The sequence below is a fragment of the Rhinolophus ferrumequinum genome, chromosome 6, assembly GCF_004115265.2.
Source record: "Rhinolophus ferrumequinum isolate MPI-CBG mRhiFer1 chromosome 6, mRhiFer1_v1.p, whole genome shotgun sequence".
NCBI lineage: Eukaryota > Metazoa > Chordata > Mammalia > Chiroptera > Rhinolophidae > Rhinolophus > Rhinolophus ferrumequinum.
In genome coordinates, this window is record NC_046289.1 from 30,642,460 (window position 1) to 30,657,500 (window position 15,041).

Below are 15,041 nucleotides of genomic sequence, written 5' to 3' on the forward strand. Positions count from 1 at the left end.
CTAATACACATGTCAAATTGCCAGCTAGATGGTTTCTCATTTGTACGAAGATCACCTCTCAGCTTACAGCACCGGAGGACACTGCTCTCTTGGGAGATTAACTGTCTTCTTACCCCAAAGGCCTCATCAGGTTAAACATCACAATGAACTTACTCTGGATCCAGCTGTAACAGCGATATACATTTATTCAGCCCCGCTGAGTATATATATCCTTATCTCTTTTTGTAGTACCTGTTATAACCATTGCTTTAAATGTAAAGATTATTAAAAATAAAGTTCAACAAATTCATAATATAGTTTCCAATATTAAACTAAAAACAAGATTCTTCGGCCTAGATTTTTCCTTCCTTCCTGGCTTCCCAGTTTAGCGGGTCTTAAAGAAACTTTTCTCATTTTTCTTCTATCCATTATTATAGGTATTACCTCATGCTGTTGCCTACCATACGTCTCAGCTTACAGACTACCCACTGGTTGGTTACAATGGCCTACAAGCCAACGACATCCTCACCTGGACTTGTTCATCTACCGGGAACCCTTAGACAGACCTCTGGACAAGCCCTAGCTGCCGGTCTCTCTACGCCCCTCCTCAGCCTGCAGTAGCCAGAGCGTTCATCGCCCCTATTCCCTAAGGGCAGTTAGGGTTACATCTTCAGAGGGGGGAGTGAGACAGGTTAGTTAACATGTTGTTGGGCAGACGGGGGGGGGGGGGGGGGATCCTGGTGAAATAAACGGGGGGTGGGGGAGGGGGAGCGACGACAGCCATGCCCTGAAAGTCCAGGTTCTGGAATGTCTCCTTTACTCCAGGATAAAGATATGAGGATGTGCCCTGAGGCTAATAAATTATCTCATAAATCCCTTTTGGCCGGACAAAGAAGCAGATCTGATAGATAGGGATGGGTTCGTTAATCCCTTTATGGTGGGCAAACAGGACAAACCCGATAGAGGAATTCCATTAGAAAGAGCCAGCTCCCTTCCCCAAGCAGGCAAGGGAAGGTATAAAAGTGAGAACTTTCGCCTCAACCATTGGGCATCCCCATTCGGGACCCTCTCCCACTTTGACCCTTTGCTTTCAATAAACTATCCTCTTTTTAAAACTCTTTGCCTCTCCTTGGTCCATGCTTCCATTTTTCGGTCTCACGAGACATGATCCCAGCACAAAGAAAATATTCTACATCAGCAGGCAGTGGAAGAATTCACGAGTAAGGTAGGAATACAGAAGGAAGATTTATTAAAGTAAGAGAAGGGTCAGCTGGGCAGAGTCTGCTGGAAACTACCGCAAACCACTGAATGGAGTCTTTGTTTGGACTCAAGTTTTATATTTAGAAGGCCACAGTTAGACTGGTTATCACAACCTTTGCATATGTTACGTAGATTTAAATTGGAGCCAGGAGTGTATCCCATACAGATGCAAAAGCTCTCCCAAGTCATAGGACCAGCACTGGGCCTAAGTAAACAGAACCATTGAAACTGCATAGTAAATATATAGGAAGCAGTATCATTAAGAGGTGAAAAAAAAAAGAAAGCTTTCAAAAAGTCCCAAGCTAAATTATACTTGTTAAATCAAATTATATCAGAGATCCAAATCTCAAAAGAGATTTATTGCCACCATTACAATCCCCTGTCTTAACGTCTATTTTCACCCATGAGGAAGTAATAGGATCCAGAATTAAATTCCAGTAACAATTAGAAAACTGGATAAACTATGTATCTGACCTTGAACAACACGCAGCTCAAAACTTATTCCTAAGAGAAGGGTAAAACAGGTGAGCCCTATAATTAATTACCTGGGATGTCTTTCTGAAAGCATTTTTGCAACTACCGTACATACTAGGAGGGAAAACCCAAATAGAATTCAGTGTACTGTTGAAAAGAAAGGCCAAAGGCCATTATGCAGAAAGGCCAAAGCAACAATTATTTTGGGGCAAATGTCCCTGAAGTGAGAGAGCTACACCAAGACCTATGGAGGGAAAAACAGAGGTATTCAAAGGGTTGAATACCAATCTGCATGTGCACTGGGTGAAAAACCCATGAGATTGGGCAAAAACAACTTCTTGGAAAGAAAAACCAACCAGTAGCTAAAGCTGAATAATTCCCAGAACTCACGCAGGGCCAAGAATCATTCAAGTTATCACAAACAAGATAGAGAGTCCTCAATCCATGGAACATTTAGTAAACTCTCAAGAAGAGAGGTTCACTTTGTAATGAGGCTAAGAAAGCACAAGAGTAAAGGTTACTCCACATCTGCCCTAGAAAACCTTAAAAACATTAATACACATGGAAAGGAAAAAGGGAAGGAAAGAAATTTGCTGCTGCTGAGCACGTCTCAGAAAAACTCAAGTCTCGAAACTCTCCCAACCATGCGGTTCCACTTCACACCACATGTACTTTGTCTTGTATTCCATCATAGGAAAGGAGTCTGAGATGCCTCAAGGCACTGCCATGCCCAAGAATAAAGGCAGAGGAATAAAAACAGGTGTAAGGTAAGAATGAGAATAAATCTGGAAAAAAAAAAGTGTTGGTGTGTAAAGAGGAGCAGTACAAGTATGCTCAGGTAATCAAAGTGGTGGGGAAAAGATTACAAGAAGCAATGTGTTTTCATGGTACAAAAAACTGATGTCATATCAAAGGAAAATGGAGAAAAATCGTTTGAATAAATACCTCAGACATTATATTGGTTGGTCTGCCAGACCATCAGGATAACGAAGTTGATTTAATTTTAAAATACAATGCAGATGAAGCTGTAATTCCGCAGGCATATGGCAAGGTTCCAAAACATGCTAAAATCACTGAGACAAATATATTTGGTGCTAGAGTGATGGGTGAAATCCAGTTTGATAATACTGGATATGATGATAAAAACCACGATGATATCTAAATTGAACTCAATGTTTTACATTCCAAGTTTCCTGAGGATTGACCCCCAAGGTTATATGGCTTCCTTGTCCTTGATAAAGTTAACCAGACTTCCATGTAGCTGAGCAACTTTACCTCAGCATCCCTTTCCTAAATGAACACGTGAACTCCTGATGCTCAAAGACTCTTAGAAGCAGTTTTTTGTCTTCCTGATTGTTCCCCTCATTAGTTAGATAAAACTTTAACCAACTTTAACATTAACAAGTAACTTCAAGAAGGAAGCTTTTGTTGAGCCCAAGGATGTCTGATTTCAACGTCCTTGTTAATAACTCCATTTTTTTAAAAAAAGGAAATAGTCGACATGAGTAGTATACTAGAAGATTAATGAGAAAATCCCACCATGCAAGAGAAAATGTTTATTGTGTAACAAATACTGGAATCTATCTTACAGATAAGAAAACCAGGGCATTTAAAAGTGAAGCAATTGGTCGTGGAGGAGTTGGGGGCCACATAGCTAGCAAGTGTCAAACAGGAATTTCAACCCAGCTATCTGATTCTACTGCAAAGAGATCCTCCACAGCAAGTATCTTCCCACGTCTAGATCAGACATCTGAAACCAAAGGATTCCCTATAGGTAAGTTAGAATAAGAGATAAAAATTTTACCATCCCAAGAAAGCTATTACTAATTAACAGTGATTTTTGGAAGAATCATTCTAGCTAAAAAGCTCTCGTTTTCTTATGACCTATAAAGATGTTTGCAGATCAAAAGATTTTGGTACAGCCGGCCCAGTGACTCAGGTAGTTGGAGCACCATGTTCCTAACACTGAGGTCACCAGTTCGATTCCCACATGGGCCAGTGAGCTGCGCCCTCTACAGCTAAGATTGTGAACAACAGCTCTCCCTGGAGCTGGGCTGCCGTGAGCAGCCCGAGGTCCACGTGAGCTGCCGTGGACTGCTGTGAGCTGCCATAGGCTGCGTGTGCTACCGTGTGCTGCCGGGAGTGGCCAGCGTTGAGTGGCCGGTGTCCAGTGTGTGCTGTTGTGAGTGGCCGGCAGCGTGTAGCTCTTACCGGCAGCCATCGTGAGCGGCTGGCAGCAGGCGAGAGCTACTGTGAGCGCGACCAACTGCCGTGGAAGGGCGGGCAGGCCGGGCGGGGTGCAAGGCTCATAATACCAGCATGGGCCAGGGAACTGTGTCCTACACAACTAGACTGAACCGAGTGCCAGGGTGAGTGGGGAGAGGCGGAAGAAGGGGGAAAAAAAGAAATCATTTAAAAAAAAAAAAGATTTTAGTAGTATAAACTTTAAAAAAAAAAAAACTCTTCCAAAATCGCCCCTCATCATTCATGAATCATCCATATTGAGCCACTGCTCTACTGCCTACCATGTGTTTGGCGCTATGCTTAGTATTAAGGATACAGTGATGAGCAAGACATTGATAATCCCCACTGGGACAGTAAAAATGAAACAAATAATTACACAATTAATTTATGTTTCTAAATATGATGAGCCTTGCACTCACCACAGGGCTTTTGCCTGAAACACACTTACCCAATTATCCACCACAGCTCTGCTGCTCATCAAATTCAGGTTATCACTCGACTATCACCTTCTTAGTGAAAACTTCCCTGACCATTCTACACAAAAATTGTACACTCTCCACTCCAATATTCCCTAATACCTTCCTTGATGTACTTACTTTTCACTAGAACACTTATCACCATTGACATACTTAATCTGTTTAGTATCTGTATCCTATTAGAATATAAGCTCCATGAGATCAATAATTTCTATTTTCTTGACTGATACCTCTCAGAGTCTAGAACAGTGCCTGTAATATAGAAGGCACTTAAAAAATATTGTTGAATAAGGAATAAATGAGTGCAATGAAAGAAAGTACAAGTATCGTGAGTGTATAAAAGGAGAAACCATTCATTTCAATTTAGGCTAACATACACAATGGTTTTATCTATATAAATATCTTTGTGTAACAATTAAGATACCAATAATAAGTTCTATCTATCATTTGTGTATATAGTATTAATTTAGGCATTTTGTTTCAGTTTTTCCATAATTCCTTTCTTAAAAATTATTTTTAAACATTTAAAGTATTTATAATAGAATGACTTACTGCTAAAAAGATTCATATTTTTATATTAGAAAGGAGTCAACATCTAACAAAACAATGTATTCTCCATTCTATAAATTATTTCACCCTAAAAACGAACACAAGATGAAATCTACTATTCTACCTGCATTTGATATTACAATACTCACTAAACTGGAACAGGCATGTTATTTTTCAGAAATTATTCAGAAATAAAAACGTAAAAAAAAAAAGAAAAAGAAAAATAAAGATCTAAAATCACCTTCCAAGGTTTATATTATAGCTTGATGTCTTTGCTCAGTTTGTGAAGGTTTTACATAATTATGCGTTTACAGCTCAAGATCTAAAAAAAAAGTAATTGTTCCAAATTTGGTGTATCACAATCCAAAGGACGATGTGGCCTGACTACACTCTTGTTTTAAAGAGGAATAATACTTTTATTTATACTTAAGCAATGTTAACCTTTATCATTTAAAGAATTATTTAACAATATCATTTAAAAAGGCATACAGACCCCGAGACCGTTTTCAAATTCAATCCCGTATCATACGAAATTCCAATAACTAGACTGAACATGATCTTCCAGAGGATAAAAAAAAGTAAAGTTGCTACAGCATGTCTAATGAGTGTGTTATGAACAATCTATGTGTAAAAAGAAACATTTTTCATGAGTCTATTAATTTCTCCTGATAAAAACACAAGTTATTGCAAGAAGTTAAGAAGCACATAGTCATGAAGTAGTAACTTAATGATCTACCCTATTATATACTACGAAAACATAAAAATATTGACCAGATATAACCAGGACTCCCAAAACACATGTATTCACTCCCCGAATTAAAAAAATCAATAGTCATACTAAGCAAAGGAGAGAGCAAAAACAAATCTTCAGATAAAAAATTCAGTTCAATCTAATATTAATAACTACAACCAAACTAAGTTTTCAAATACACAAAACAACTGAAGGACTTGCTCAGTTCTCCATCTAATTATGTAGACATTCCTCTAGACATCTACAAAACAAAATTAAAATTACTATTAAATATTTTCCTACCATTATACACATTAAAAAATGGTACATTAAAACTACAGTCTGAGTGTTAAATGTAAATGTTAAATGTTAAAGGTAAATATTTCCCTGTGGTTAACTATATTCTTCCATAAAGAAAATGCAGAATTCCTTAATGAAGTAAACATTCTACATTCACAGGACAATGGACCATCAACCAGTAAATATGTTTGATACAGATATTAAGTTTAAAAATCAATTTATCCAAAAATATTTCAAATTAGCTTATTTTTAAATGGTAGCGCATGGTGTTAAACAAACAAAAAATTTAATTTCCATAGCTGAAAGTTTTTTTAAAAAGAAAGAGTTTTTTATTAGGCTACTGCTAGCAAAAGAAAAAGGCCTGTCTTGGGTCATAGAATATAAACCACCAGCAGCATGCTTAGGTAGAAAAGACAACACAACTGTCTTCCTGGAACAAAAATGTTATGCAAGCATTTTTACATCAAGTAGAAGGGAGAAAACTGTAAGCCTTTCTGAAAGGAGTTACATTAACTATAGACAAAGGCTAAAGGAGAAGGTGGAGTAGGGCTAGTTCTGGGAGAGGCACAACCGAGTCCACAAGGCAGACAGAAGTGTCCATGCCTATGGATTAGCTGTAGGCACCAGATTGGCAAATTAATGTGTAAATAAGAAGTGGAGGCTCCTGGGGTTCTATGGCACCGGCTATTCTCTCTTTGGATAATCGAGGAAATAACCAAATGGAAATTAACCCTAAATTTCAGCAGATACACAGGAATATGTGAGCAGTCTTTTGTCAGAACTAGTCCACAGCTATTAACAGGCTATTCTCTCTCTTTCTCTCACTTTCCTGCTGCTGTAATTTTAATTTAGAACATCTTAGAATTTTTTTCTTGTCATTGTCACTGTAAGACAAAAGAAACAATCACAGAAATGCGTAAGAGATAAAGGAAAGATCACAGGAAACTTACTTCCTAGAAAGAATAATTCATTGTTACCAGTTCTCTACCATCTCTGGAGACATATTACATACATGAAAGGAATCATTCTATATATCCTACTCTATAACCTAGTTTGTTTAATTCAACATTAGGTAAAGAATTTCTTTTATGTCAGCCAATATATTTCTATATATGTCATTATAAGGGTTCCAAAGTATTACGTTCTGTGTATTACTATAACTTACTTAACTACCTTCCCTATTAATATATATTGACTTGTTCTCATTTTTAAAAATATCTCTAATACAATGAACCGGACACCCCACACTTCTTCACTAAAATGCCCCTTATCCCAAGTCCTTCTCTACAATACAGATATTCATTTATTCTAATATCTTCAAGTGCCTGTTATAGTCCACACACATTCTAGGCAATCTAAGTTCCATGAGTGTAGGTACTGATTTTATTTTATTTCCAGTGTTTAGTGGAGTGTCTGATAGCAGACTTTCATGTATATGTGGAACGAAGGATGATCAGATCATACTTGTTCATCTTTCTTCACTTCTTCACATATCTCCCTTTTTTCGTAAGTTTTAATTTTGAAATTACCATGTTTCTCCGACAGTAAGACCCAGCCAGCCAATCAGCTCTAATGAGTCTTTTGGAGCAAAAATTAATATAAGAGCTGGTATTATATTAATTATATGATATATTATATTATATTATAAGAATTGGTCTTATTTTACTATAAAATAAGACCGGGTCTTATATCAATTTTTGCTCCAAAAGGCACATTAGAGCTGACTGTCCAGCTAGGTTTTATTTTCGGGGAAATACAGTAATTCTGTTTTCATTTTTTTCATACTACAGAATAATGAGCAATAAAATGTCTTCACCGCTCACAATTCAGGCTCACTGCTGAATGAATAGATGAATATGAAAAAAAAATAGTATCACAGTGTTACTTTTTGAAACCTCTGCGCATCTGTGAAATTTTCAAATTTTAAACATTGGGCTTCAAAACATCATCCAAAGGAAACGTGAAGCTAACAGTGGTTGTACATTTTCCTTTGTTCTCTTTAACGTTTCAGGTGAAAAGGAAGAGTACAAACAACTCTTTAAAAGGTTCAGCTGGCACACACAAAAAAAAACTAAAAATCCAATTAAACTGCAAAATTATAACTGAATTAATAGAAGATTTATTTTGCTTCTCCAGGAAAAATACTCTAGGGGGGAAAAAACCACTGAAATACCAAAAATATCAAAATGTTTTTTTCTGATCAAATTTAGGGCTTTAAAATTACTATCAAATAGATCTGTTGAGAAACCTCTAAACCTGTTTACTCTGTTTTCTTTCATTCAGAAAATCCAGGTACTCTAGGGATTAAATTAGAATCACAAACCTGGAAAGAACCTTGAGACTTATATGGAATTCATCCTTCTTACTTTTAGCTCATTTATACTTAAGCAGTTTACATACATAAGAAATGTATCCACAACTAAGCATTATCGAGCTCAAGGTAGGGATGGGATAGATGAGATGAGACAAGACTCTGGAAAAAAGAATGTAAGTCACTCTAAGGATGTCACTGGAAAAGATTGTTTAGGAGTGTCATGATCTTAGTTCCATTTTAGTATGATTACCCCAAAATGTATGCTTCAACATTAAATGCACATGTTAAATACATATGCTTGATGGAACATGCATGTTGATTATGGCCATGTATTTTGCCTCCTAACAGCTTAGGATGACATGCAAAAATCTTAGTGAGAGAGGATGCTGGTTTAGATCAGATTGTGAATATCTCTTCAGCCTCAAAAAGCGTATGCTACCAGGTAGTGTTTTTATAAAAACTGCCTGTTATTCTTATTAGATTGTATGTTCTTCAGAAATAGTGTCATGATTTTATAACTCTTTAAATCCTTAATACTTAGAATACACAATACGTATTCAATATTCACAGATATCACTGAAAGTGCAGATGTTTATCTAGCATATTTAAATAGAATTTCATTACCTCAAATATTTCTAAATGTTGAAATATATTACCACATTTGAACAAATACTTGCACACCAATGTTCACAACAGCATTACTCACAACAGTAAACAGGTCGAAACAACCCAAATGTCCATTGATGGGTGAACAGATAAACAAAATGTAGTGTACCTATAAAACAGAGTATTATTCAATCTTAAAGGAGATTTAAAGTATTTATTGATATACTTAGATTAATAGGTATCATGTTTGTTACTGTTTTTTATTTATTGCCCTTGTTCTTTGTTCCTATTTTTGTATTCCACTCTTTCTGTCTTTTGTCGTTTTAATTGAGCATTTTATGATTCCATTTTCTCGCCTCTCTTAACATGTCAATTACACTTCTTTTTTTTTCACTTTTTTAAATCGTTGCCCTGGAGTTTTCATTTATAACTAATCCAAGTCCACTTTCAAATAACACTATACCAATTTACAGGTAGTGCAAGTAACGTCAACTAGAATATTCCTAATTCCTCCCTCCCAATCCTTGTATCATTGTTATCATTCATTTCACTTATTCGCATATGTAAGCTATAATCATTGAATATATTATTATTTTGAACAAATTATGTTATCGGTTAGATCAATTAAGAATAAGAAAAATAAAAGTTTTTATTTTACCTTCACTTATTCTTTCTCTAATGTTCTTTCCTTTTATAATGTAGATCTAAGTTTCTGATCTATATAATTTTCGTTCTCTGAAAAACTTCCTTTAATATATGGAAGTCCACTAGCAACAAATTCTCTGAATTTTTGTTTATCTAAATCTTTATTCTCTTTCACTTTTGAAGGGAGGATACACAATTCTAGATTGTTGGGTTTTTCCCTCTCAACACTTTATTTCACTGTTCTTGCTTGCGTGGTTTCTGAAAAAAGTCAGATGTAATTCTTACTTTTTCTCCTCTACAGATAAGGCGTTTTTTTTCCTCTTTGGCTTCTTTCAAGATTATTATCTGTATGTTTGATTTTCTACAGTTTATTTATGACATGCCTAGTTGAAATTTTTGGGGCTCGATTCCTGCTTGGGGTTCTCTAAACTTCCTGGATCCGTGGTTCGAAATCTGACATTAATTTGGGGGCATTATCAGTCATTATTGCTTCAAATAGCTCTTCTGTTCCTTTTTCTTCTCCTTCTAGTATTCCCATTATGCATATGTTACACTTTTGTCATTGTCCCACAGTCCTTGGGTATGTTTTTCCTGTTTTTTCTCTCAGTCTTTTTTCTCTTTTCATTTTTAGAAGTTTCTCTTGATACTCGTACATCTTCAAGCTCAGAGATATTCTTTCCTCAGCTGTGTCCAGGCTACTAAAAAGCCTATAAAAGGCATTCTCGTTTCTGTTACAGTGTTTTTGATCGCTAGCATTTTCTTGACTTTTTTTCTTAGAATTTCTCTCTAACTTATATTTTTCATCTGCTCTTGAATGTTATCTACTTCTTCCTTTGGAGACCTTGGCATACTTGTTGTAAATTCCTAGTCTGACCATTCTAATATCCCTACCATGTCTGAGTCTGATTCTGATGCTTACGCTCGCTATACTGTGTTTTTTTTTGCTTTTTAGGATGCCTTGTAATTTTGTATTGGAAGCCAGATATAATGCACTGGGTAAAAGGAACTATAGCAAATAGGTATTTAGTAATGTGGTTAAGGTGTGAGGGGAGGAGAAGCTTCTACAGGCCTATGATTAGGTATCAATCTTTTAGTGACCCTGTGCTCCTAGGCTGTGACCTTAACAAGTTCTTCTCAGCCTCCCACCCCCCCACCGTTAGGAGAAACAAGATGGCTGGAAGGGGCTGGACTTGGATATTTCTTTTCTTCACATGGATAGGAGAGCAGGCTAGAATAAGGTACTGCCCTTCCTCCAGGTCAGTCTCTTCACCGTAATAGGTTAAGGCTCTGGTAAAATGCTTTCTCCTCATGGTAGACCTTGTTAAGAAAAACAGAATGCTTGGCATATTTCACAGTGGTTATCCCCCGCCCCGCCCCCCTTGCAGGAAGCACTAGGAATTTTTCTTTGATACTGTGAAGACATGGCAGAGTTCCTGGGGGTAAAACCACAAAACTGTAGGGGTCCCCTATAGTTCGGTCCCACATAGAGCCTCCAGCAATTCGCTAATTACACTTTAGGTTTTCCTACCCAGTATTGGTTCCCTTGGAGGTTTCTGCTAGGATAAATTGTCATTCTCTGTATTTCCCTGTCTCTCCAATTCGGAAGGCAACAGTTTGGCCTGTGACCTCACTTCTCTGACAGATCTAAGAATAGTTGTTGATTTTTCAGTTTGTTCAGTTTTTTACTTATTGTTAGAACAGAGAAATAACTTCTAAAAGCTGCTGAAGTGCTGAACTGAAAAAAAAACAAAATCTTCATTTTCAATCTTTACCTCCACATTTACTAATTGATAAAGTAATATATATAACACTCTTCTATTATTAAGGAGAGAACAAAAATGAAGATCTGAATGTCTCAATGGCACATAAATTACCTAAAATATGGTTAATCATAGTGTTTACCCTATATATAAAATACCAAATGCAAATCATTAAACAATACACTCATCCTTTCTTTCTGAAGCAATGAAAACATGTGAACAACCAAATATTATAGGATTCATTTAGATCCCACATCATTATTACAAGCTAAAATATTTCCTAAATAAATACCTAAATATTAAACTTCCATTAAGGGCTATTAAAGAAAACTGTCAGTAAGTACTACAATTCACTACTAGTTAGTTACCCTTACTGCTCAGTTAATTTGAAGAAAAATAAAGTCTGTTCCGTAATTCCTAAAATAGCATTATAATATATCCTAAACAAATTTAAGTTTTAAAATTCTTGCTCTGGAAGAAAAACAAATCAGTAGAAAGCTAAAATTTGATTTGACATTTGGATGCCAAGTCCCAACATTTGCTATAATCGTGGAATTGACCTTTATCAAACTTAATTCCCTTAGGAAATCTTTATCTACTGTCGAGAGCTGTATGTTCTTCCTATAGCAAGAAATACAGTTAATTTTCCATATCACACTGTAAAATAGCTCATTACTTTTTATATTACTGACTTAAATTTTATTCAACTGAGTTTTAACGCACTTAACCAAAAGCATGCTGGTTAAATAAGATGAATGTATCTAATTCACCTTAAGGAATTCGAAAGCATTTTGCAAAACAAGGCTCCAAACATAGCAAGAACATAAGAATGGCCAAACCCAAGGCCACATATTAGCATTAATTCATTTTACACATAAATAAATTTTATTTTATTATTATTTCCACATCTGTGATGCATTAGGTACAACAGACATTTCTGAACCCTTTATACAGTAAACAGATGGTGAACCATTACAAAATTAGGGCCTAGGGTAACATCCTAAAGAATTATTAATAACCTTGCTCTTCAGTCAGAGGACAACTACAGACTTGGATAAATAACTTGCACTCTTAATTTGCAAAACATAAAATATATTTGAGACCCCACATTCCTGAAACCCCAAAAACAAAGTCAATATCTAAGCAAAATTGACACTTAGTACTTGACAGAGTTTCTAGCTAAAATAATAACCAACAAAATGGATCCAATTATGTCACTTGACGACAGATAAAAAAATGAAAACATTAAAAGCAAAAAACAAAATTAAAACTTAAGACATCGCAGGTAGTTATATATGTAAAAATATTCAGATGAGAATAATTATGTAAAAGAGACAAGATAGCCTAGCAGACAGATCACAGAATATAGTCCTGCTTCAAAAAGTGTCATATGATTTTTAGAAAGTCAGATGAAATAATGTAGTCTCAGTGGAATCTTTTGAGGAACAGTAATAGAGCATCAATAAGTAATACAGTGTTTTCTGTACCTAAAGAAAGAAGGGTTCCCTAACTTTTAAAAAGAGAAAAATTTGATTTATTAACAAAGTTATTTCAGTATTAACTGTGAAAAATGGCTTACCTTCCTTCCCCTAGAACCTGAGAAGCTGACGAAACCACATGGTATTTCCAAAGAAAGATATGATTGCTTGAATCTGGGTCACTGAAATTATCAACTGTGCAAAATGAGACAAAAGAAAGAGATAACATTAATTATCTACAATTATACATTTTCTTTGTCGGTAACATGAAACATAACTCACATAAAAGCTCATAGGCCAGTCAAATGAGATATATCTCTAGGTTTGAACTCTTCAGGGACAGCTCTGTTAAAACAAAGACTGGACAAATAGTTAACTCTATTTACTCTATTTAAACAATTCCTGATCACTAAATGTCAATAGTTTTTTGCTAATTAAAAAATATTTTATATATTTACCGTTATCACCCTACTTTTAATTTTTTTCCTTAAAAAAAAAAAAATGAAACTTCAGCCAATACAAAAAGCCCCTTCGGTAAAAAAAAGAAAGAGGTGGGGGAGAGGAGGGAGGAGACAGGAATATCCAAACAGATTCAAGGACAAAAAGCATGTTCCACACCGGATCATATTTACAGTTTCTCATCTAGAATTCAACTAACATCCAACTGCAGCAATCAGCCAAGCTTAGCAAATTAAAATAACAGTAATTTTGACAGATTACCTTCTATAAATATTCAAATATGGACGTTTGTGTGCATGCAAGGGTCTCTATATGCCAATCAAAATGCTCTGCTTAGGATTCTAAAATTGAGCTTTTTCTCCCCACCCTTCTTTTCTGTAGGAATCCCCTGAATTGTTAACTTTCACTTTAACTCTTGCACCTCAGCTGACAAAGAGACCAACATCATGGTAGAAAACACATTTTATTCTCTGTTCACAGCTTAAATTATTATCCATGGCGTACATTAAAAATTTAAGGATAACATTCATATAAAGCACCAACAGACAAAAATGAAGTACCAGCTGAAAATCTAGGTCTGTAAAGACAACAGTAAGTATCTGGTAGGAGTGGAATGGAGAGGGCAGAAAGAGGATCTTGAAGGATGGCAACTGAATAAAAGATTAACTTTTTATTCATGTAATCAGGGATGCCTTGGAAAAGTAAAATCCAAATGCAAAGAATAATCAACTTCATAAATTTGGGCTGTATTCAAAGTTCTATTAAGACGGACTACCATATATTTGGCACAAGGTAAGACCCTGTACTTTGACAACAAGTTTAAGTATATGAAAGAGTCAAAAGTGGGGAAATACAATTAGTTGATCTTTGAACATGGGTTTAAATTGCATGAGTTCACTTATATATACAGTTTAGTCAATAAATACTGTAAATGTATTTTCTCTTCTTCATGATTTTCTTAATAACATTTCCTTTAGCTTACTTTATTGTAAGAATACAATATATAATACATATAACATACAAAATATGTGTTAATCAACTGTTTATGTTTCCACTCAACCGTAGGTTACTAGTAGTTAAGTTTTGGGGAATAAAAAGTTAAGCACAGATTTTCAACTGCATTAAAATTATGGAGGAAAAGTCAACCTACTCAGAGGTATATGCCCTTCTGTTTCCACCTGGAAATAAACAGCTATTAATACCTCTACTAAGATTGCTCAAAATATTTCTAGAAAGTTGGCAGGCTTGCAAGGAAGTTATTTTATGATCACTCACCATTCAACCACTGGAACCCAAGTCCAACAGAGGATCCAAGCCAGACCAGTGGTTCTCAAAGCAGGGAGGGAGAATAAAAGTCTGATCTAGGGACTAGTATCTGCAGCCTCCCTGAGAACTTGTTAAAAATGCAGGATCTCAGGCCCTGTCCAGGGACCTATTGAATCAGAATCTGCATTTTAACAAGACCCCCAAATAATTCATACACACATTAAAATTTGAGAGAAAAGGTGTAATATGTTCAGACTGGTTCCCATTGCAGTCCACTGTTGGGCCAATAAGCAACCAATTTTTAACCTCTGGTTTACAACATTATTATTCCCACCACAATTTTTTTCTTTATTTTTAAAATAAAGAATCTTGAAAAACAGAAACCCCTTGCAACTCAAAGGAATGAGTATCTCATAATTAAACCTCAGGTTTCAAAAAGGGCTGTGACAAAGTTATCTTAGAGCAAGTGGTCCTGTCTCGTGCCCTCAAATCATATTAACT

At 35.7% G+C, this 15,041-nt stretch overlaps 1 protein-coding gene and 1 pseudogene across 2 annotated transcripts in view; one reads left to right on the forward strand and one right to left on the reverse strand.

The window, feature by feature from the left end:
- FUT8 (fucosyltransferase 8) overlaps positions 1-15,041 on the reverse strand; it is a 212,372-nt gene that overhangs the window by 140,412 nt on the left and 56,919 nt on the right. For both annotated transcript variants that reach the window (XM_033108282.1, XM_033108281.1), the window contains exon 3: positions 12,917-13,010. The gene's annotated coding sequence lies outside the window, so the exon portion shown is untranslated. The remainder of the gene's footprint in view (positions 1-12,916; positions 13,011-15,041) is intronic.
- Positions 2,440-2,875, forward strand: LOC117023487 (eukaryotic translation initiation factor 1A, X-chromosomal-like; annotated as a pseudogene).